Here is a 23,460-nt window from a genome sequence, read left to right on the forward strand (position 1 = left end):
ACTCTTAGGTTGCAGATTTCTTTTTTTTTTGTACAGACGATTTATTTTTTGTTTGTTTTAGAAAAATCAAGTCTTCATTCTTCTATAAGTATGAAATAACATTATGACATACTACTGAGTTCTGCAAATTGTCAGTAAGTTAAGGCCTTGGATCAAGTCAGACTCATTCTTTTGGTTTCTTATTCTTTTTTACCCAAGTCTTTGTGGTGTGTCTTCTGATAAAGATGTCCTTATTTTTTTACCATTTAAGTTTTGCAGAGGATGTTTTGTGGGTGATGTTTGTCTGAGACTGATATTTTGCAGTGCTAATATCTGAATACCATAGATTAGCTGACTAAACCAGAAACTCTGAGTGTCAGAGTGCATATAACGTTACATACATCAGTCTTTAATATTTGGCAGATTAATATAATCAATGCAAAGCCCAGCTCCTTGTGTATATTGTGGGATGCTTTTGTCAAGACAATGATCTGATTAAACATTTCTGCAGATACTGCTTTTCCCCATGGTAAAAGTAATTTTTCTAGGGGTCTTGGATACTTATTTTAAGGAAAAATATTTTTTTGATTTTTAATTTTTTACATAGATTGACTTTCTAGTTTTTTTAACCACTTGTGAAACATATTAACCAGGAATGGAAATCTACATGATATGATTGTAATCATGAGAATAGTCCAAGGTTTGAAGACTGGGAATGGCGTTCTGATATGGTCAATTAAAAGATCGACTAGATTATGCTGATGTTACTTCTTTTTTCTGCTTTGTGGGGAAATTGATTAAAGAAAAAATAAACCACTAGCTGCAGAAATACCAGATCAAAAAAGTAATTAAAATATTAAATAAAGGGGAAAACAGTCCCAAAAGCAATGAAGTTTTAAATTTGTTTTAAAAACCCTAAATACATTAGAAATCTGATGACTAACATTTTTACATAATGGAAATTCCACCACAGGGTTAAATCTAAAAATTTATTGTAATTGGATAGTAGAAACTCTAAAGAACAGCTTCAAGATCTGAATAACATGTAAACTGAAGGCTTAGACCAAATATTCAAATTGCATATTTTTATTTTCAATAATTTAATTAATTTTATGACTCAGTGGATAGAGACATCCTGATTCATAAATGACTCATGTTACATCACTTGCTGTTGCTAATAGCATTTGAATCCTTTATCTACAGACACTTCTGTTGTTTCAGAGCTGCCTTTTCTCTAATAAGTGTTAGCTGATAGCATGATAATAACCCCTAATAATTGTTTATCCTAAGATGTATCATGACCAATTAGTACCAAGAATTAGCTCCCTTCCAGTTCACAATACAGTTGTGTTCACTTTTTTCATTAAGGAGGTGTCAGATGTTCTTTCTCAGCTACAGGTTTTAAATTCATGAGTAGTTTGTTAACCAAGAAGATTGTATCCAAAACTTTTTAAACTGAGAAGACAACTCCTTTTGGTAGTTTCACTTAGTATGTTTATGAATGAATAAAACAGAATTTATGGGCAGTCCCTGTAAAGGTGATTAGCATGTTACACTTTTTATAAAAAGCTAATAATCTCAATTTTATCTGCACGTCACAAAGATGGTAACATAACTGGGTATCCAGCACTTCTCATGAACACTTTCAAGTTTGAAGACCTTTACAACTGCATGAGAGAAAAAAAAACAACAGTTCTTAATCTAAATCCTGTTGGACTTCAGCCTTTTCGTGTGAGAACGTTTGACTCCCCTGATTTCAAATTGTAAGAACTGAGTAAAACACAAATATGTTAGACTGAACTGACATAAACCATTTTTCCTTTGAAAATTACACAGTATCTTACTAGAAATGTTTACATCATATTTTCTCAGATTTGTCCTCTGTTTAAAATCAATTTTATGGTCACAGGCATATTATTAAGGAGTGTCTATTTACAGTCTAATGTATACTCTGATACCTGTATATATATTCTTAACCTATAGTACAGGTTTTATAGATCACCATTTATCAGGGATTGTATAACTAAAGTGACAAGCCTCCTGCAACTTTGATTTTAAAATTACCAACATGGTGCTGAAAGAAAATGTTAATATAAATGCAGTTTGAGGAAAATTCATACTGTTTATAGATGGTGCTAATTATGAGAATTACGTTTTCTGAAATGTTTTTTATGCCTTTGATTCTGCAAGGCAGATTTATTTATGAATTGCTAAAGCATGATCTTTTCCATGAGGGGAAAAAAAAAGAAATATTATGTAACTACATTTTTATTAGGGGGAAGAAGGGTGTGTGTGCTACTACATTCTTTTAAGCAGGCCAGCAAAATAGGAATCAGATGTAACCACCGTTTGAAAAAATTGCTTTCAGTTAACAAGGAATCATTATTATCATTTCAGTTGGGGAGTTCCACAGGGTGCTGTTTTGGCCATGTTGTTATTCAGTGTCTAAAAGAAAAAAGATTTGAATGATGGAAGAAACGATGAGTTTTAAAAATCTGTGGTTGATGGACAGCTGGGCAGGACTGTAAAAGCCCCAGAGGATAGGATTAGAATTTACAAAAATCCTGGCAAATTAGACAACTTATCCAAAAGCAACAGTGTGCAAGAAAAATGCAAGAATACCACCACAAAATGCACAAAAATAAAACAGAAATAGTTGGATAGATATCAGAAGAACAATTTTTTAACAGAGACTAATACTACATGTTCCAGTACAGCATAGACAAATTCTTTAATAGATTCCACGCTACTGCTTCTCAAACATTGAAATTTCAGGACCTATTTAGGCATACCATAGTTCCTTTCCTCTATACTCTATACACCTGATATTACTTTTAAAGGCAAGTAGATAAGGGGAAAGTAAGACTTTGGTAAATAATAAGAACATACAGCAAGGTGTGCAACTGAGCATCATGAACACTTAACTTAAAAAGGCATCTGCCCTGAAGTCCAGATGTAGCCATTTCAGCACATAAACAAAAGGAATGAACAAAGGAATGCCACAAGAAATAGTCTTTAATAGAAAGCATTTGAGAGTATTGTCATGTAAAATATGGGTTCTATGCTGTGTCAGAGAAGACCAAACTGTAATATTTTGGCAACAAAGCTGGGTTTTCAATTAAAATTAATACTGAGAAGAAGGGGAAAGTGAGGTATTTTATGCCAGTATAGATTATCTGCCGAGAAGTTTATGTAGGTTATTGTGAATAGAATTTCCATAGGATAATTGAATTGTATACTTTTTTGAATTCTTAGATTTTGATCTATATAAACCTCTCTTTTGTTATAAACCAGAATATTCCTTCAAGAGGTTAAAAAATGGGATTATAAAATTTAATTTCTTCAGCAGGTATGTTTTGTGTCTTTTCAAGAAATGTTATGAGGTTGACAAAGGTTTTCATTCAGCAACAAGAGAAAAAGGATGTAAAATGTCTACTGTTGGAATATTGCCATAATTAAACCATATGGATCTAACACAGTCTTGGGAATAAGTAGTATTTGGCAGGTTTTTAAGTGAAGGGGACACAGTTATTAAGAAAATTACAGAGCAGTCCTAAATAAAATTCATTCCTATTCTTCTTAATTTAGACTTCACTTGAATCTGTTTCCAGTTGTGAAAGAACTAGATAACACAATAATCTATGAAACTACTACCCATCTCTTTATCATTATGTTGGCCCTCTAAAATCCAAGAAGTTTCTTAAAAAGAAATAGAAGAAGGATCTTGTATTCATAGAATAATAGAACAATTAAGGTTGGAAAAGACATCTAAGATGATCAAATCCAACCTTCCACCCAGCACTGCTGTGTTCACCACTAAACTATTTCCCCAAGTACCACATCTACAAGTTTTTTAACACTTCCAGGGATGCGAGTTCCACCACTTCCCTGGGCAACCTGCTCCAATGCCTGACTACCCTTTCAGTGAAGGAGTTTTTCTTAATATCCAGTCTAAACCTCCCCTGTTGCAACTTGAGGCCATTTCTTCTTGTCCTATCACTTGTTACCTGGGAGAAAAGACTGACCTCCAGCCCACTACAACCCCCTTTCAGGTATTTGTAGAGAGCAATAAGGTTCCCCCAACCCTACTTTTCTCCATGAAAAAGTACTTTAGACATGCAAAAATTAACTAGATATTGCAGTAAAAAAATTAAATTAAACCTCAATGAAATTTTAATAATTCCTCTTTAATAGCCTATTTGGAAAACTCCTTATTGTTAATTATATTCTCCTTTTGGAATTAATATGTCAGGGTGTTACTATTAGGACTGAAATAAGATTTTGGACAATGTTTTTCCTGGGACTGAATTTAACTATTTCAGTTTGTTGATACTTGGTGCAACCTTTGCACAAGGAAATCAGAATTAATGGAAGCAAAGTGGTAATACACACTGTTAGAATTCCTCCTGGAATTTGTCTTGGTAATCATCATCATAAAAGTAGTGGAACTTTTTTCTGTATGCTGGATTATAACCAGTAGTTTAAATTCAAATTGAAAAAGACCACTGAAAACAGCATTTTAATCCCTTTTATTTTTTTCCTGGCCCATTGAAAGAGAGGTACAATATCATTGCCCATTGGGCATTATCAGTGATTTTTAATTACATAATAATGTCAATAGAATAATATTATAATAGCCTCCTGCTTGTTTTCGAAAATTGTGATGATTGCAGGTCTTGTGAAACTTAAATAAATTTGGGAAAACAAGCCTTAAAATCTTGACAATTGTTGAAGAAACATCCTGCAGTAGCGGGAACTGGCTAAGCATTTAAATGTTGCTGAATAATGTCCTTGAGTTGTATGCCTGCAAACTTAGAGAATAAATCACTTTTTACTTTAAATTAATCTAAATTACTTCCAGGAGGTAGAATTCCTGTTCTCTCCAAACTGCAGTTAATTTACTGACAATGCATTATAATGAACTATCAATATTTTGGTTTTATATACATAGAAATAATACATAAAACCAGCACTTTTCATCTAAACCTGAGAATGTTTAACCAAAACTCCCAAGATGAATTTGTGGAGCTGGAAACTTTGTGGACACAAAGAATTTCCAGCTTTTCTAGATCAGTATTTTAGTTCACAGCACAACTAAGCTTATGCTTGAGGATTATTAACCTACAATTTCCTCATTTAAAGCACTTGAGAGTTTTCTGTGTAATGATCAGCATGCTGCTACTGTCAAATGATGCTGTAGGGAAGGAGTAGTACATATGTTTTTTCAACCAATTTTAATCCTACATAAATATTTTGTCAACTGTTTAAAACTATAGCAAAACAGTCTAGCACAAATGTCCCCCCCTAACAGATTCAAAATAATAAAATAGAAAAAAAAGATGTTGTGAGACAGGTTAATTTAAACTCTTTTGGACCATCTGCTTGCAAAGTATATTTGGATTAAGAGACATATTTTCACTTGCTCTGTGATTATCCTATTAGTGGTCATATAGTTCTGTTGTCATAAGACAAGGGAAGGGAAGAAAAGTACAAAATACAAAAGAATGTGATGGGAAAATTTGTTTGGAGAGATAAGAGTAAGTTAAACTTTTAAGATAGGAACTTTTTTTGAGCTTTTTTTTCTCTTGTTTCTCCATAGAAATATAATGGCAATATTGAATGATTACTTCTGCAGTGACAGAATAGAGTGTTCAGCAGGTTGAGAGACCTAAGATGAGAATGTGTTTTTGTGGTGGAAATTTAAAACTTTTAAAATGAAGCCACATTGACTATTTTAATATAAAGAAAGGCTAAATATATACACTTTTTTCCTCAGTTTCTTTTTTTGAACATGCCTAAAATGCTTGGGGAAAAAGAATGAGCCATGAAAATAAAAAAAAAAAAGAAACCAAATGAAACAGCATAGCTCAACAACAATCTCTGAAAAAAAAACAAACAAAAAAACAACCAACCAGACAACCAAAAAAAAAACAATCAAAGAAAAACCTATAAAACGAACAAAAAAAACCCAAACCCACAAAACTAATTTATCTAATGCAAACACCATGGAAAAACTGTTAGAACTTGGCAACACTGTAAGCACTGAATGGATAATCTGTTAATAGGATGTCTTGAATAATCTTTAGATTACAGAGACATACTTCCTCCAAAGCATAGATTATCACTATAGCATTTAATATTCTGCTTTTATGTGGTAATTACCATTAGCATAAAACTAACATAAATTTTATATCATGTTTATGCATGATTTTTCAATACGTCCTTCTTTTCTATTGTTCAAAGAGACACGTTTTTACTTTCTGTATTTTCTAATATTTATTTGCCAGATTTTAAATTTTGAGCATTAATCTTCGTTAATGTTGCACTGGAAAGTGAAAAATGTCTGTACACAAAATGTTGGAAAGTAATTTGTTGCAGGAAAATCAATTTTAGATTGTTCTTATTAAGCTAATGGGTAACCTCAAACCTTATTAATGGAATAACCATGGTTATAGTATTGATAAATTTAACAAATCTTAGCAATTATAAAGAAATGCATCCAGGTCCATGAAATGAATGTTAATTCAATGATGAATCATTTGTATTTGATGATCATAAAGGAGATTGCTGCACTAATCAGTTTTCTTCCTCTGCTCTTATAGAAGACATTACTTTTTTGCATCCCCAGATTTACAAACATCCACTCCGTCAGACTCTCTATTGTTTTACTCCAATGCACTCTCATCAGCTGTCGCATAGCATTCTGATCCCTTTCAAACATGAAAAGTATATCCTTTATTACTATTTTAATTATTTTGACTTCCACTCTTAGAACCAAAATCTTAGATTATAGTCTGGGTTTTGTTATTACCTTCTGAGCATTAAAGTTATTTTTTTTCCAAAGCAGCTAAATATGAAAAAATAAACTTCTCAAGTCATAATTTCAATGCTCTGAAGTCTTCTGTCTAGATATTCCTGGAGATTATTGGTTTTCACAGAAATTCACAAATGCTCATTTGCAGAAGGGAGCTTAAAATTAATTTTTCTTCAAAACACAACTGGGGTATAAGGAGGGAAAGACTGAACACATTTGAAAGCTTGGGCTTTTATTGGGTTGTTTTTCTGACATAAAATGTGCTTCTTTCAAAGTGTTCCATACAAAGTTTAAGTCCATTGTTTTTCATATATGTATATTAATTATTTGCAGTATTGAACTACCATTTACTTGTTTTACTGTGTATCTAATGTCTGAATATTTATTGCCAGTGGTGACAGAAAGATTTTGTTTTGTGTTTTTCAGATCTCAGGATAGAGCATTTTTGATTGAGTTCCAAATCTGCAAGCTCAGGGTGAGTAATTATTTTTGTCGTTTCTTCAGTCTGAATTGGGGTGGTTCTGCGAAGAACAGTGTTCTAGCATATGTTCCATGTTTCCTGGAACACCAAAAAAAAAAGGGTCCCCTCCAGTCTGTGATAATGTCAGCTGGTAGTATCAGTGATTAATTAATCTCTTTTTGTTTCAAGACATTGAGAGGAAGAAGGATTTTTTTCCCTTACTATGTAACAATAAAATGCATTTGTTTGGGTTTTTTGTTTGTTTTTTGTGTGTTTTGACTGAAGAGATCATGACATAACAGTACTTTATTGCTACATGTGTAATTTGAACATGTTGCGTTTTGAGACTAATGCTACCATAGTCATCAGACTCAGAAGCTGACATAATTTTAACGTGTGAGAGAAGTCATAAACCAAAGAGGTAATGATCTGCAAAAATGGCAGAGATTCTCCAGACAAAAACTGCATTTCTGTATGTTAGATCCCTTGTGAGAAACCATCTTTTGAGAATGAGATAGGGTCAGGCAGCAGAAAACAGTAACACTATCATGTTATAGGTTTTATCAAAATGATTTCCTACTAGGAGTTCATTGTGACAATCTGGGAGAGTGACAGATAAGACAGATAGCTTTTCATGAAAAATGAAATTATTGGAATCTTGTGTTTGCTGTAAAATAATTTTTTTCCATATAATAAGTGTTTTTGGGAAACACGTTTAACGTGAAGTCATTTGAAGAAAATATGTTGATGTTAGCTTGTTCCTGAAAAAATTTAATAACTAATGTAATAAAGCTATTGAGACAAGCAAGCCTAAACAGATTACCAAAGTATTCTCCTGTGTTTTAAGCTTGGTTCATAATATTAAACATAACAAAATAAAGTGCTTGTTTCATAACAAGGGACAATATGATTAGCATGCAACTGAGATCAAACTAATGAGTAAACCTCATTTGTATAACACAAATAGCTGTCATACTTTGCATATATGGGCAGCAAACAGCACTTCTAGACAGTGGAAGCCTAAGCCCAGGAGAACAGATCTATCAGCTTTGCATTGTGATTCCACTCACTGAGTGAAGGTAGTAGTCCAAAAAGCACCATGGAAGAAACAATGATATTTTGTCATTTTGCTACTTTTGTATTAAGTTACAAATTTTGAGCTCTAAAGCATATTTGTGTTTCAGAGGCTACTTGTGAAAGTCTATATCATAAATTTTGTAGTATCAATTATAAAAATCACATAAAATATTTTTTCTTAATATTTGGACAGGTCTGGTGGGCTTTGTTTTCATCCTGTTTCTCTTGGTTTTCCGAGATTCTTTCTTACTTCTTTGCTCATAGTACCTGAGGAGTCAAATTGATTATTGCTATCCCCTATATTTCACAGCACAATTAGAATCTTCCTTGCAGTAGGTAATTTACACGTGTCTACAGTAGATTTAGAAGCGTCTATTGTAAGTCTATAAAATGTTTTTAAACTTAAAATCCCTCAAATCTCATGTTTGCTAGATACTAGAATCTGTACAGGAACACAGGGCTTATTGAGATTTCTGTAAAATTCTGTACTCATAGAAATTCTTTACCAGTAAGAAAATCTAATATTGTCAAAATTGTTAATTGTATAGATATCTGCCTCTTTAACTTTGTTAATTTCTGGTGGTTGAGGAAACACTAGCAGTGTTTAGTAATAATACACTGAAGTGACTGTTGGAGAACTCTCACAAGTGCATTTGTGCTTCATAAATAGACATGTACACATGCATACATACAAATATGTATTTATATATTTCTAATGTGACAGGTAATGTTTTCTTAAAAGCACTGTAAAAGCATTTAGCCACTTGTTCTTTTAATGGCAATTTTAAGCATATCTATAATATAACAGTGGAAAGTAGTACAGCAAATTTATCTTTTAATACTCTCAGTACTGGATTCACTAGTGTGTGAAATGATATGGATAGATATTTTGCAGGCCATGACACAGTAAAAGTAAAAGGTCGTATGTAAATTAGGAGTAGTTCTGGGGTTCTTTTACTGTTCTTTTTTTCTTTTTTTACAGTCACAAAAAATTACTCCTGCTGAAATATAGTTTATCTTTCTAAAGGATTAAAATGTACCACCTAAAAAATTATTTCTTTTATTTGAAACACAAAATAGTCACCTATTTAATTTTTTTGGTAAGGAATAGCACTAATTAAAGTTAACCAGCTTGCATAAAATGTGAGATGGAAAAAAATACGCCTTTATACTGAAGACAGCTTTCATTTTTTAATAAGCGTATTTTGAATATATTGATTAAAAAGTCCTACCATGGCCACAGACTCAGGCAAATTATCATTAGAATGATGATATGCAATCTTGATGACATTCTGTCTTTTGCACCTCTGAGAATGTCATTGTATCTTTTGGGAGTATGATTATTTCTGAAGTTAAAAATCAACCTTAAAAGAAGTTAAAATCAGCATTTTCAGATGGATGGAGCTAAACATGTAGTGAGAGTAAATCTCTTCTAATGTAAACCAGATTCACATTACAATCCTTCAGTGGTGACTATATCCTGTTCTTTAAAAGGAACTTTGCTAGTTTTCAGCCAACAATTATTGCACTTTGAAACTTGCTTACAGACTAGGAGACAAGGCTTGTGGATCAAGAGGCATGGCTATAATGTAGAATTGCAAAAGACAGAGATTTGTTAGAAACTGAAGGAAGCTGAGCAAGAAAGAAACAATACTGTTATACAGATAAATGGACATCAATTTTTGAAACAATTTCTCCAGATACATTATTTAAACTATTCGGTGAGTAACAGACATGTCTTTCTTGACACACTAGAAATCATTAGTAATGGACACAGTGGTGACTATCTTTGTCAATGGTTTATTAGGAACTGTTCTTAGACTGATTTTCTGATATATCTTTGAACTTCTTTGTCAATTCACAGGCATTCCACTAAACACAATTATTCTTGGTTGCTGTTGGGATATAGGAAATGGGAAGTAATAGTTTGAAGCAATTACCTAATCTTCAAAGACCACGTCAATATCTGCTTATGTAAGCTTAGAGTTACTCCCATTTACAAAAGATGCAGAATAGGAAACATAAATTATAAGTTAAAGGTAGAATTGTCTCTTTCATCCAGTCTCCAATATATTATTACAGAATATATGAAACAAAAATGATTTAAAATGCAACATAGCAAGAACTTTTCCATTTACTTCAGTAGAGGTTTGCTAACTCTACAAAGGAAGAAATTTCTCCCTGAGACCAAAAGATATCATACTACCATTTAGTAATGCTGCAAGAGAAAATTACCACACATTACCACACTAAAGAAATTGATAAAATTACATCAGGGATAAACTTAGGAACTTTTCTTTTTATTATTAAGGGCAATTATTTCTTTTCTTCTCTTAAAAAAAAAAAAAAAGTAAAAAAACAAAAAATAAAGATGTAGTGAACCTTTTTAAAAAGCTGAAGATTATTCTTCTGGAATTTTTCCCAAAACCTACTGAAAAGATTGTTATTAATATTGATTGCCTGTAAATGAAGTGCTTTTTCATGCAATTCTAAGGACCTTGATCTGACCAGAAGTCCTTTTCAATCAGGTCAACATACTATACTTTCTTAAGTATGCAGATATTTGTATCTTTCATATGAATTATTCTCACAGGGCTTGTAAAGAACATAAAATAAATAAACGAGTCACTACTTTACGCAACTCCCTTGAAAAAATGGAGAGGAAAGAAGGAATATGCCCAATAAAATTCTACAGAACTTTGCAAATGCCGTATGCAGTATCTAATTTATTGCTTAAGACATTGGAAACTAGAAATGAATAACCCTCTGTTGTGTCTTTTGTTTTCTCATTATTTTATATTTGGCATGAAAGCAGAGGTATGTTTACATTACTCACTGCAGGACTGAAACTGCTGCTAAAGTACAAGTTTATCAGAGATTTGATCACCTATACTTCACATTGAAAATATAGAAGAAAAAGCAAACTGAATATTTAGACTGTTGCTAGGCTATTGCAGACATGCTTCAAGTGATAACGTCCTGCCTTTTCATCTTCATCTAGCTTCCACTCCTGTATGAAATAGATTTTGTCAAAGAATATTCTGGTTTAAAAGCATCACATGAATTGTCAACATTTGCAGATCTGTAAAGAGATCATCTCAAATCTCATCAATATGTGTTTGATGAAATTACCAAATAAGCAAACTTTTTTTCCATTTCATATACAGTTATGGTTGATGTCAGAAGTTATTTTAGAAGCTGTCATGTGAAAATACGTCACTAGCATGGGGTTTTCTCAATATTTCATATCTCTGGACAAATATCAGGATAAAAATCCCATTGTCTTTCAGGGAAATGCCATGTTCTTTTGCATGTGTTCATGTGTATATTCTGCGGAAGAGTTTTCCCTAAACGTTATGCTCAGTAAGATACTGTGTAGAAATAAATCCAGAAAAATTGTGTAATGGAAAAAACAAGCTTTTTTTACAGTCCTCTTGGGATGACAGGTCTCACAAACATATGATATCCTGCATAGACAGAGGGAAAAAAATTTAGGTGCTCATTTTAAAAGAAGATGTAGGCAATAGATTCATCTACATTGAACTGGGGATTAAAAGTCCAGTAAAATCTGATCTCAGTTGAGTATTTCATAATTTTGAGGAGAAAATCACTTATATATCAAGTAAACAAATAGAAAACTAAATGCAGTGTAGGTCTTAAGCAAAAAGTTGTGAAAATATTTTAATCTATAACTCCAATTAAAAATAGTTATTTTAATAAATGCATCAAAGAACAAAATATAAAATCTGTGACTCAAAGTCAGGTCAAAGGTTCAGCTGGCTCAGCACATGATTTTTCCAGTGCTGCTTGCTTGTAAAGATTTAAGGTGATTTTTCTTCTGAATTAGCTTCCAGCTTCTGTCAGTCAGATTGTCTGTTCGACTCCACTCACTATATTACACTGAAGTGGAAAGTGGGAAAGGGTAATGAAGGACTCTGAAAACACTTGAACTTTTCATACTTTTAGATTTCATTACTGGATAGCCTGAGTAAAGTTTCTTATGTTTTATTTTGTCAGATTCAACTTTTAGATAAGTTAAAAAAAAACAAAGTTGCAATTCAGAATGTAACTCCTTTAGAAATTTTAATATCATTTTTAAAATTAAAGTGAACTAGAGAGGAGAAAAAGAAAGTATATGCCGTATGACAGAACATGTATTTCTCTGTATGTGTGAAATTAACTTTATACAATTTACGTACGCTTAACTATTTCTTCAAGTACAATCTCTTCCTTCTATCTCCTCCCGATTCAGTCACTTTTGTGTATTCATAAATTGCTTGCAGCACATCTGAATGTACAACTTGAATGTGTGTATGCAACTTCTAGAATATTATTATCTTTTTTGGTTTTTTTCCTCCTTGGCATATCAAAAGTACTGTGTATCATGATTTGTCCTTTTCATTGCTGATAACTCCATCAGTCTTTATCAGAGTTTGTATCTGAACTGAAACATGGTATTCATTTGGACTGTGCGTATACTCAGAGATCAAGATTAGGCTGTTGTTGGATCATCTTATCAATAACGAGGAATTAGGGGAAAAAATAAAGTAACCTGAATTCAGAAAACAACTTTGAGGCATATTAACATTTTTTTAACAGTTAAAAAACAAGTTAAAAGTTTAAAACTTTTAACAAGTTAAAAGTTTTTTAACAGAAAGCAGGTAATTCTAGAATTACTAATAGAGGACATTTTATAGTATAACTGAGCAAAATTCAGTACACAATATGTCAGCTTTACACAACAGATTATTAATAAACTGCTACTCTTATAAGTAGATATCAATAGGCAGTGACTGTCATATCTGAACTTGAGACTAAGTTGAATTTTATTCCTAAGTATTCTTGCTCTTTGATCCACTTTCCTTCTTTCAGTGCAAGCCATTGTCTTCTCTACACAGAAAATCTACATAGCTGTTGTGCCGTATAGACTATGAAAATAAAATATTTTTGAACACCAGTAGAACAGAAGCACACAAATCAACTGTACTCAGGTTGTAGTGCAGAAAATGAGGACTGAAGAAGACAGATCTATTTTTGTACCTGGAAATATGTGAAAGGTCAAGGAAAAAATATTCCAGTGGCTGGTAGAGATTAGACATCTCTAAACAGAGAGACACGAGTATAGTTTTGTAAGAAATGGCTTTTTTCATACTTTGGATTTTTTTTTTTACTTACTTCCAAAACCATTTAACTGCTTTGCAGATCAGGCCCAGTGATGCAAAAAAAGTAAAAGAAACCTAATAAAATTTCTAATAACCATAGAGATAGGTGATATAGTCTATTTAAAGAAATATCAGAATAAACAATAGTTTTTTATGAAGAGTAAAACTATTGCATAAGAAGAACAAGATTTTGTTGTTTTGAGGCCTGCTTTGTTGCATATTTATGCACTTTGGGAAGATTTTCTTATGTCAGATATGTCTTTTCTCTTCAAATTCCACATTATTTATGGTTAAATAGTATCATAAACATGATACTATTCTCTTCATTGAAGAGAAACTTCTGTAAGGGAGTACACCTTGAAAGAAGGCTAGTAAAAGCTTCCTCTCAAAATGAAACCCAGGCTATAAATGCTCATTATTAATGAATTCATCTTAAGCTAACCAAAAGCATAGATGCAAGTGACCATATTCTTTGCCTTGTTTTTTTCTTGTTTGTTTGTTTGTTTGTTTGGAGGTTTGGAGGTTTTTTGTTTGTTGTGCGGATTGGTTTTTTGTTTGGTTGTTTTTTCTTTTCAGGAAATGGATTATATGGTAGAACTCTAAAAGAACAAGAATAGAGGATTCCCAAAGTACCATTTGCAATTCCTTTACTTCTACATGAAAAATACTATTTTTCTTTATTTTTAAGTTCTTGGATCCTGTCAAGTCTGCTGCCCATAAGGAGATAGGTTGCCGTAATTTTCCTTCATCTATCCCTCTTTTTAAATATATGAAAGTCTAGGAGAACAGTAATCTGGGAATGTTTGTTGACGTTAATATCCTTGGCAGGAACTGAGTGGAGGCAGACATTCTTTAGGGAAGTTGTTTGATGTTTGTTCCCCTACCTTTTAAAAGAAATTCAGTTGAGAGAAGCTAGGAGAAGCTCCAAGGCAATGTGAAGCTCTCACCTGAGTATCTTAGAGCCTTTGCTAGCTGGTGGTTGCTTCTGGGATGCAGTGTTTCCAGTGTTTTGCTAGGCATATGTGCTAGTAATTTTGGATTGCACATAAAATGCTATTACCTACAGTAATGTGCATTATCCATAGTAACATGTAGGGAACTCCTATAGAATTTGATGACTGAGTTCAAAAGGTTTGATTTTGTATTAGGATACAATTTTTTTGCCAATATCTGCCAGAATCTTTAAAAATGTTTTTGAAAAAATCATAGAATGATTTGGTTTGGAAGGGACGTTCAAAGATCACAGTCACAGAATCAAATAGGTTGGAAAAGACCTCTGAGATCAAGTTCAGCCTTTGACATAACACCACCTTGTCTAGACTATCAGGTTCAAATACCTTGCCATGGGCAGGGACATCTTTCACCACAACAGATGGTTTAAAGCCCCATGAAACCTGACCTTGAACATTTTTAGGGACGGGACATTTCCAGGCAACCTGTCCAGTGTCTCACCACCCTCATCACAAAAAAATTTTTGCCGATGTCTAGTCTCATTCAGGATTTCATCTTTAAGTCATTTAGAGAAAAGTTTGTCTAACCTTTCTAATTTCTGCCATGTTTCTTTTCTGTCATTCCTAGGAATTACATTTCTACACAGGTTTCCATAGTTGTCAATCTGACTGAAAAATATGAAACATTTTGGTTTGGTGTTTTTGTTTGTTTGTTTGTTTTTTTTTGGGGGGGGGTGTTTGTTTGGTTTGGGGTTTTTTTGGTTTGGTTTGGTTTGGTTTTGGTTGCCACTCTGCAGCTCCATTTATATTTATTCATTTCTAGATATTTTAACACCGAATCTACCTTTAGTACCTTAAAGAGCTATGCACTACCATTACTATATTCTATGCATCTTTTTTTAACTCTGGTTGCTTTAATATGGTAAACAAAATTAATATGGTAAAAAAAATTCTGGAATCCTGGCAAATTTTCACTCTTTGAAATAAAAACATCTCTTTCCCAGATACCACCAGACACAGTTTTTTATCTGCATCTTAAAAGAAAAATTATGATTGCATTCATCCAATTTAATTAAATTTCCTGTTAAATTTCAAAATCCATGGGAGGAAGGTTACTGCTGTTTTAAAAAATTTCTTCTTTTTTCTTCATGATTTTATTTGAAAAGCTCAGAAGGGGATGATATTTATTTCCGTTCATATGGAATTATTTTAGATCTCTTTGTATGGGCAGGGAAATAGCGGAGTAAAAGTGTTCAAATACCGCTACATGCAGAATATATATTTAAGCATGTAATTCTTAATGTGCATACAAGACCCTAAGTTGCCCATGAAAAATACATAAGGCAAGATCTTAGCTAGCCTCAGTGACTTGTGTCATCATGGAAAGACATGTAACCTGAAAAAAAATCCCAAAAAACAGCTAACTGAAAGGAAGTTGGGATAAGGTAGTAAAATACCACGTCACAGGTTCATTCTTTTCTGCTGCCTGAACATGAGAGAGTATCATCCAAAGGAAATATACACTGGCATGACATATTCCCAGACAAGAAGCTGTAACTGAAAGGGTATTACAGGTTTCAACCCAAATCTTCTCCATCCACGAAAACCATGAATGTGGTTCTACGTGAGTGTAGACATGACACAAAGGCTTATTCTTGAGTTCCTTCACATCCAGCAGGATAACTTTAATCCATCTTTGCCTCTTTTTATTAGCTTTAATTAGGCATAACAGTTGTTTTCCTAAGTATTTCTGAACCAATTAGAAAAAAAATTGTAAATAGAGATTGTGATTGTGAAAAATGTAATACACAACACTTCTCTAGAAAAGGTGTCCCACCATCATAAGACAGAAGACCATTCTCCTCCAGATTCTAACCCTATGCATACACTTTTCCCAGTGTTATGATAACTGTTTTCTTACTCTCCTTCTTTGGTGCAGCTGAGCCAATATTTCATTTGCTAATCTTTTCAAACAAAAGCAATGGCAAAGAAATGCTTTCTGTAAAAATTCTTTGTGTAAAAATATATCAAACCTTGATGACGTTATGTCATGCCATCTCCAACTTTCCAAACAAAGCAATCTACTCATTCACAGAGGAAATAGGACCCTGATAATTAATAACTTCAAGTTTTGTTCTTGCTCCAGTTGCTTGGTCTGTTGTGACCAATTATTATTGCTCTTAGGCAGTTCTTCTCCCTTAGGAAAGGATTGACGCCTCGGTGCCGTAGTGATCGGCCTCAAAAAGTCCCTCATCTGCTGAAGAACACTCTCTCACTTTGTTTCAGCCTAGCAAGCCAAATAGAACAGAAAACAGATACCAAAAATACAATTTATGGATTTAAGAGTGACGCTTTATAGGCCAATACTAGTTGCTGTCTTAAGTGTGGATTTGGGAGGCAATTCACTGGTGAGGCAACACAGTGATCTATATCTTTTTAAGTACAGCTCTTCAGTATCTGATTCTGTCATAACCACAGTGTCACATGGCTGTAGTTATTGATCAGGGAAGAATGAGAGCATAGGATTTGACATGGTGCCTTGTGCACAAATCCTGCTGTGTACAAATGACCATGCACAGGATGAAAGACAATAAAACAACCCCTTCAGCTCAGTAACAGCTGGTGCATGACATTCTCCTTGCTACAGACCATGAGTACTCTGCTGAGATGTGTGGATCCATCACGGAATATTTGCCAAGTCTACATAAATATATACATACTTCTTCATTAAGACACAGTTATTTTTACTACCCAAGGAACAATGTGAAACCTTTTTCATTCCTCTACCTTTCTGCAGTTCTTTAAGCATATACAGCAGAACTGTAGCAAATGCAGCAGCATGTGTCTTTCACTCTTTCCTGCTTACATATGCATATTGTATCTAATTATAGAAAACACTGATATCACTGACATGACAAACTAGAAAGAAATGCTGTTCTGGGAATCAGCTGAAAATGAAAAAGTATTTCAAGTCCTGTACATGAGTACCCTGCTGATTTATGGTACCTTATACATAAGACAGTCCCCATGGTTTGGATTGGAAGGGACCAGCAAAGATGATCCAATTCCAACATCACTACCACGGGCAGGGACACCTTCACTAGAGGAGTTTACTCATCCAACCTGGCCTTGAACAATTCCAGGGATGGGGCATCCACAACTGCTCTGGGCAATCTGCTCCAGTGTCTCACCACCACTACAGTAAATAATTTCTTTTAAATATCTAATATAAATCTCTCCTCTATTAGTTTGAAATTATTTCCACTTGTCCTATCACTATCTGCCAATGTATAAAGTCACCCTCCCTCTCTTTTATAAGTCCCCTTTAAATTCTAAAAGGCTGCAATGAGGTGTCCCTGGAGCCTTCCCTTCCCCAGCATTAAAAACCCCATCTTTCTCAGCCTGTCTTTGTAAGAGAGGTGCTCCAGCCTTCTCACCATCTTCATGGCCCTCCTCTGGACCCACTCTGACAGGTCCATGGGAAAGAAGTACAGCTGACTGTAGGTAATCCAGAAGATTTTTGGACTGCATCAAAGACAATTTCCTGGTCCAGGATTAGACAAACCTACTGGAGGATAAGCTTTACTGGACCATGTGCTCATCAACACAGATGAACTCATTAGAAGTTAAGATTGGAAGCAGTGTGGGCTGTAGTGACCATTCCCTGGTTGAGTTACTGATCTCAAGGAACATGGGACTGAAAAGGCAAAGTCAGGAGTCTGAACTTTCAAATAGCTTTTTTAAGATTTAGTGAATGAGATCACCTGGGAAACTGTCCCTGGGGACAGAGGAACTGGCCAGAACTGGCAGCTGGAGTGAGGCTGCAGTGGTGGTACAGGCAGTTGGGGCAGGGCTGTGGACCCCCCAAGTGACTGGATGGACCTGCAAGACATCTCATCAGATCCAGAGATGAGATTTGCAATTTTGATGTTCATTGTCAAAAGTGGTGGTTGTAGCCCTGCCGAAGTGGTGGTGGAAGCCCCAGATAGTAAAAGTCCCTTGTAGAGAGGGAAGAAAACATGCTGAGTTAAGTCTTAGTGTGGTCTTTTATTGGCCTTAGGCCAAGTGGGAATGCCCCTAGTACCTCTTCTGGGGCAGGGCATTCTATGCTGGATGATATAATACAGGATTGCGATTGCGGGACATTTCAGGAGTCTTTGACACCTCCTAAGATGTTACAGCTGCCTGTTGTGCCAGCACAGGTGGATCCATTATGACTCATCAGCAGAGATGGATGTCTTCAGGCTATGTGTGAATTGTCCTCATGCTTCTCTAGCGGGGAGTTATCACAGTTGAGTCATTTGTGTAAGCAGGAAGAAAAACTTACACCACCTATCAGGATTTGCCTCTCTCCTCATCTTGTTCAATATCCAGCTTGTAGACAGTCATGGTGGCTGAGCACACCTCAGCACCTCGATGATTACTTTACACACTGTCAACTTTCACCTTGATTGTCTGAGTCATCAGCACTCAGTCTTTCACACTTGTGGATACATTCTTTTTCTCAAATTCCTGTCACAGTCCAAATTAGTAGGCATATTTGGGGAAAAAAAAAAAAAGACACCATGGATACCAGAATTTTTGTGTAGCCCAGAACTACACAAAGGTGCATCTGAGAACAAGCTACAGTACACCAGGCCAGTTCAAAGGAACTGCATTAAAGAGAAAATTCACAATGCAATTAGGTAGCATTATTTCTATGTTGATGTTCTTTCATCTTCCCTCCTGCCATATGTTTTTAGTATTTTTTCTCTTGTCTTCTATGTAGTCCTGTTGCTACTCTCTGTAGACAGCTTATTAGCAGCCATTATTTCAGACTGATTCTCTGTTTTTCTTATGGATGGTACCTAGCAGATGCATAATGTTGATAACTATCAAGGAAAAGTCTGGTTAGAATCAGAGTTTTAACCTTTTAAACTGGTTCTCTGGCCTCTAATCAAGATGCAATATTTTTCCAAACAAGACTGTGTTTGTTAGCTTCTCTACAGACCAACCTTGAAAAGGGTGGTATTGGGAAGCATGACTTCAGAGTCAGAGTAATTTCATAGAAAAACTAAGTGACTAGTCAGGAAGCCATCACTCAATCTTAACTAAATTGCTTTGTCTGGAGAGCTTGCAGTTCTAATCAGACTTGCTAAGAATCCTATGCAGTTTGGCTCAACTTCGGTAAATAACATATGCCAGCAGTTCACTGTATTTTCTTAAGCATAAAGTAAACACCTTTTATACTCTAATTATTATTCAGTAAACTAGGAAGCAGAGATCCTGAAAGAGGGACATAGCAATTATTTAGGACAAAATTTAATTTGGACTTCAAGTATTTAAAATGGCACAGATACATCAAAGTTACAGCATCCTAGTCCTTTGCATTGTCACTAAAATATTCAGTTATATAATATAAGTGAATTATTTACTTGCAGTTTAATCGCATTCATCTGCTCTTGCTTATGGTTGTCCTGCTCCTGGGTTTACACATGACCTAGTTTTCTTTGTACTTGCACCTACTGCAAGCTTTTATAACAAAATCAGTTGAACACGAAACAGATTAAATATTTAAACATTCTCATGGTACTCTTCTGCCTTTTCACTGGTAAAAATGACCAGATAATATTCTAAGCACTCAATGAATCTATTTTATTTGGTGATTGATACTTCACTTGGTGAGTTATTATGATATATATGTGCAGCATTGCAGATTTAAGGGATTTTATATAAGTTACTTTTTACATTATTTTATATATTTTATTATTTTTATTATTTTATATTTTTATATAAAATACTTTTATTTTATATAAATTAGTTTAAAAGCACAACTTAATATAATATATATTGCATATATATTTTATATGTGTAATATAACAATAATTGAATGTGCTTCATAAATAGAGATTAAGTAGAAATTATCTATACAACTCTTGTAAAGAAAATGATATTGTTTTGTTTTTCTAGCCATCCACTCTTGCAGTAGTTTTCTTAAGGCTACAAGTTTATTTCCTGTCTTTTCTTAATCTTTATTCTCCTTGCTTAGGTGATTGCTAGTCTGCTTTCAAAATTGTCCTGATTTTTCAATTGCAAAAGAACAGATAAGCTAGTACTCTGGAGTCCATATCTCTGTTATGGCTACCAAAGACTGTCAAAACTGCCTAGAATCTGAAACTAAGTCCTGTAGGTAGATGAAAACCCCAACACTGAAATTTGCTTTGCAGAGCTAGAGCAAGTGTAAGATGAGAGAGGTGCATAATGAAGCCAAATGTGCTAAAACCCTGACAATGGCTGCTGCTGTTGAGGGTGGTTGCCATTGTAACTCCACAGCAGTAGAGCGAACAAGAGTGAACAAGAGATGGCAGCAGCTCAAAAGAGATTGTACCTGGAGGAGGAGGGAGAGAAAGGAAACAACGCGGTGGTACTCAGAAACTCTTGCTGTGATTTGAACTTTTAACAGTAGTTGTATGTGGCAGGGGTGGTGCTGTATTTGTACCTCTGATTGATTTGTGATGAACAAGAAAACAAAGAGAAAACTTCTGTAGATTTCTGATATGAAACAGGAGAACTCTCTCAAAACTTAACAGCAGACTGGATAGTTTGGGGCCAGTTCATGTAGACAGTCAAAGACTTCATCCTTGCTCAAATACTGACTGTTGTGACATTGACACACAACCACTTTCATTATAATGCATCTTGCAAAAACCACTCATACATGGATAGCACTTTTGCACCTGATAAAACCTGAACTTATTAAGAAATGGATGGTGAAATGTTATATAATAAACCTTACCATTTGGGCATGCTTTTGATGTTTGTTTCTTTCAGTGTAATCTGGTATTTAATTTTCTTAAACAACAGATGCCTCAAGCAATTCAGACCCTGTCACTTCATTGACTATTCTAATAAGAGACACTTCCAGCCTTCTTAAAAACCTGCAGTTCAGAAAACTGTTTACCATATGAGAAATGTTCTATATTATATACCATATATGACATACTATTTTTAATTTTTTTTAATCTTTTTGTATTTTTTAATGTCAGTCTCACAAAATACTTCTGGGCATTACACAAGTGTAAATAAATATCTTTTTCTAGTGGTACTTCACTAAATAGTTACCGATTTTTTTTCTCATTAGACACACAAGATATTTCAGAGAGTAATTTCATGATTTTTTTCTTGTGCTAATATGAACACTGCACCATAATACTGTTTTTTCTTTATTTTGTGAAATGATAATAGACAACCCATCTGAATTAGATATTGAAATCTGATCAAATGTTCCAGATGTTCTAGCATGAACACTACAGTTTCTCTGTGATCCATGTCAGAAACACAGCTGTCAACACTAAAGCACACCTGCCACCAGTTTACTGTCAGCAAATTATTTTTCAGTTCTATTAGGAAGAGCAGTAAATTGCAAGAACAAAGCTTCAGTCTCATACTGAACCTTATAACATATTCCAGGTTCACAATCCATAAATCAACAAGTTTAAAGAAGTTTACATGTGAATAACATTGAATCTGTGAAGTCACATATTAAGAAAGTTTTGCTTCAAAATAATACCGTGGATATCTTCAGAATGCTGTTCAACGGAACAAGTGAAGCTGCTAAGAATTCCATATCACCTCTGGGCTGTTGAGACTGTACACATAGAATGACTCTCTGAGAAAGGAGTATGGATTTCAAACAAGTAATATTTTTTTTTACTTCAAGCAATTCTGGAAGCAAGAGAAATCCATGGGTCATTATCATTCAAATTAGGATGGGTATCTGATTGATCAATAGACCAGCATTCTGGAGGGAGATATATTTATGTATGCCAAAATGCATTTAACAACTAAAGTGTTAGTGTTGACTTTCTAGATAATCTTTCACTCTGTCTTATAAACTGTAGCTGCTGGTACAACTTTCTAATCTGATACCCTGTATAGAGGATAAGTCTCTAAACCACATAACATAATTTTTTTGGGGTTTTTTTAAAGATTCTGTGAAGGAGTTGAGGTATAGCACATTTAATATAGGATCACAAGTTATAAGACTGGAACTGAATTATCCCAAATGAACAATTAGATATTTATGTACTGTACCACCTAGTGGTAGGCTTTATGGTTTAAAACAAACAGCATTTGTCAATTGTGTAAGATTGTATAATCAACAAGCCACCTGATGCTTCTACCTCATAAAGTGAAAAACATTTTGCAGGGTGGTTTCTTTTTCCCTTCCTCTCCTTTTTGGAACTGGTTTTGGGGGAGGGTGTGTGTGTGTTTTTTTTAGTTTTGATTTTTAATTTTATGAAATAGTTTTTAAAACCATGTGCGTCTAAATATATGTGCATCTGAGATCTTATTTCTAAAACCCTATTGTACTTTAATGTTGTCATGGCAGTTGATAAGGCCTTAAGTAATTTCTAGTCCTCTTTTGTTTGGATGCTGAGTGTATAATTTCACTCAGCATATTTTCCCATTCACACTTTCTTCTAATTTCAAAGAGATTTTGAATTATGTGAATTTCTCTGTGCTTACATGTGAACAGAACTGTACACTGGTGTAGTGGTTTGGATCTTGTTTTCCCCAGAGGCTAAGAAAAGTGGTAGACCCCAAGGGGTGGAAACCCCTGGAAGTTTTGAAGTTCTGCCCAATGGGCGCTCCTGCAAAAATGTCAACATCCCACAATCTCACCGGAAGAGAGGAGTTGTAGTTTGGTTGCAGGAGAGGTGGCCATGTTGTAGAGCCACGAGGAAGGGGCTCTGAGCCCCTTGGGCCCTCTGGGGCCTCCCAGCCCCTGGCTGGGGGGGGCTGCAGGGACCTGGAACAGCATAAAGCTGGGCTAGGTGCCTGTAGTTATGCCGGGAGATCTTTTCTCCATGGGCGCAGAGCAGCAGCCGGCACTGACCAGAGAAACGGTGGCAGAGAGCCAGAGATAAGAACCTGAACTGGAGGAGCAGCAGAAGCAACATGCAGCATCAGAGAAAGGACTCCTGGAAGGAGAGCCGGGAGAAAGAGAACCAGCAGCTGAGAGACAGAGTTCTGGGG

At 34.5% G+C, this 23,460-nt stretch overlaps 1 protein-coding gene across 22 annotated transcripts in view; it reads left to right on the forward strand.

The window, feature by feature from the left end:
• PTPRD (protein tyrosine phosphatase receptor type D) overlaps positions 1–23,460 on the forward strand; it is a 1,149,573-nt gene that overhangs the window by 469,772 nt on the left and 656,341 nt on the right. For all 22 annotated transcript variants that reach the window (XM_051768182.1, XM_051768181.1, XM_051768187.1 and 19 more), the window contains one exon: positions 7,220–7,268. The gene's annotated coding sequence lies outside the window, so the exon portion shown is untranslated. The remainder of the gene's footprint in view (positions 1–7,219; positions 7,269–23,460) is intronic.

This window comes from Manacus candei, unplaced genomic scaffold (assembly GCF_025592945.1).
Source record: "Manacus candei isolate 608988 ecotype Guabito, Panama unplaced genomic scaffold, ASM2559294v1 h1tg000093l, whole genome shotgun sequence".
NCBI lineage: Eukaryota > Metazoa > Chordata > Aves > Passeriformes > Pipridae > Manacus > Manacus candei.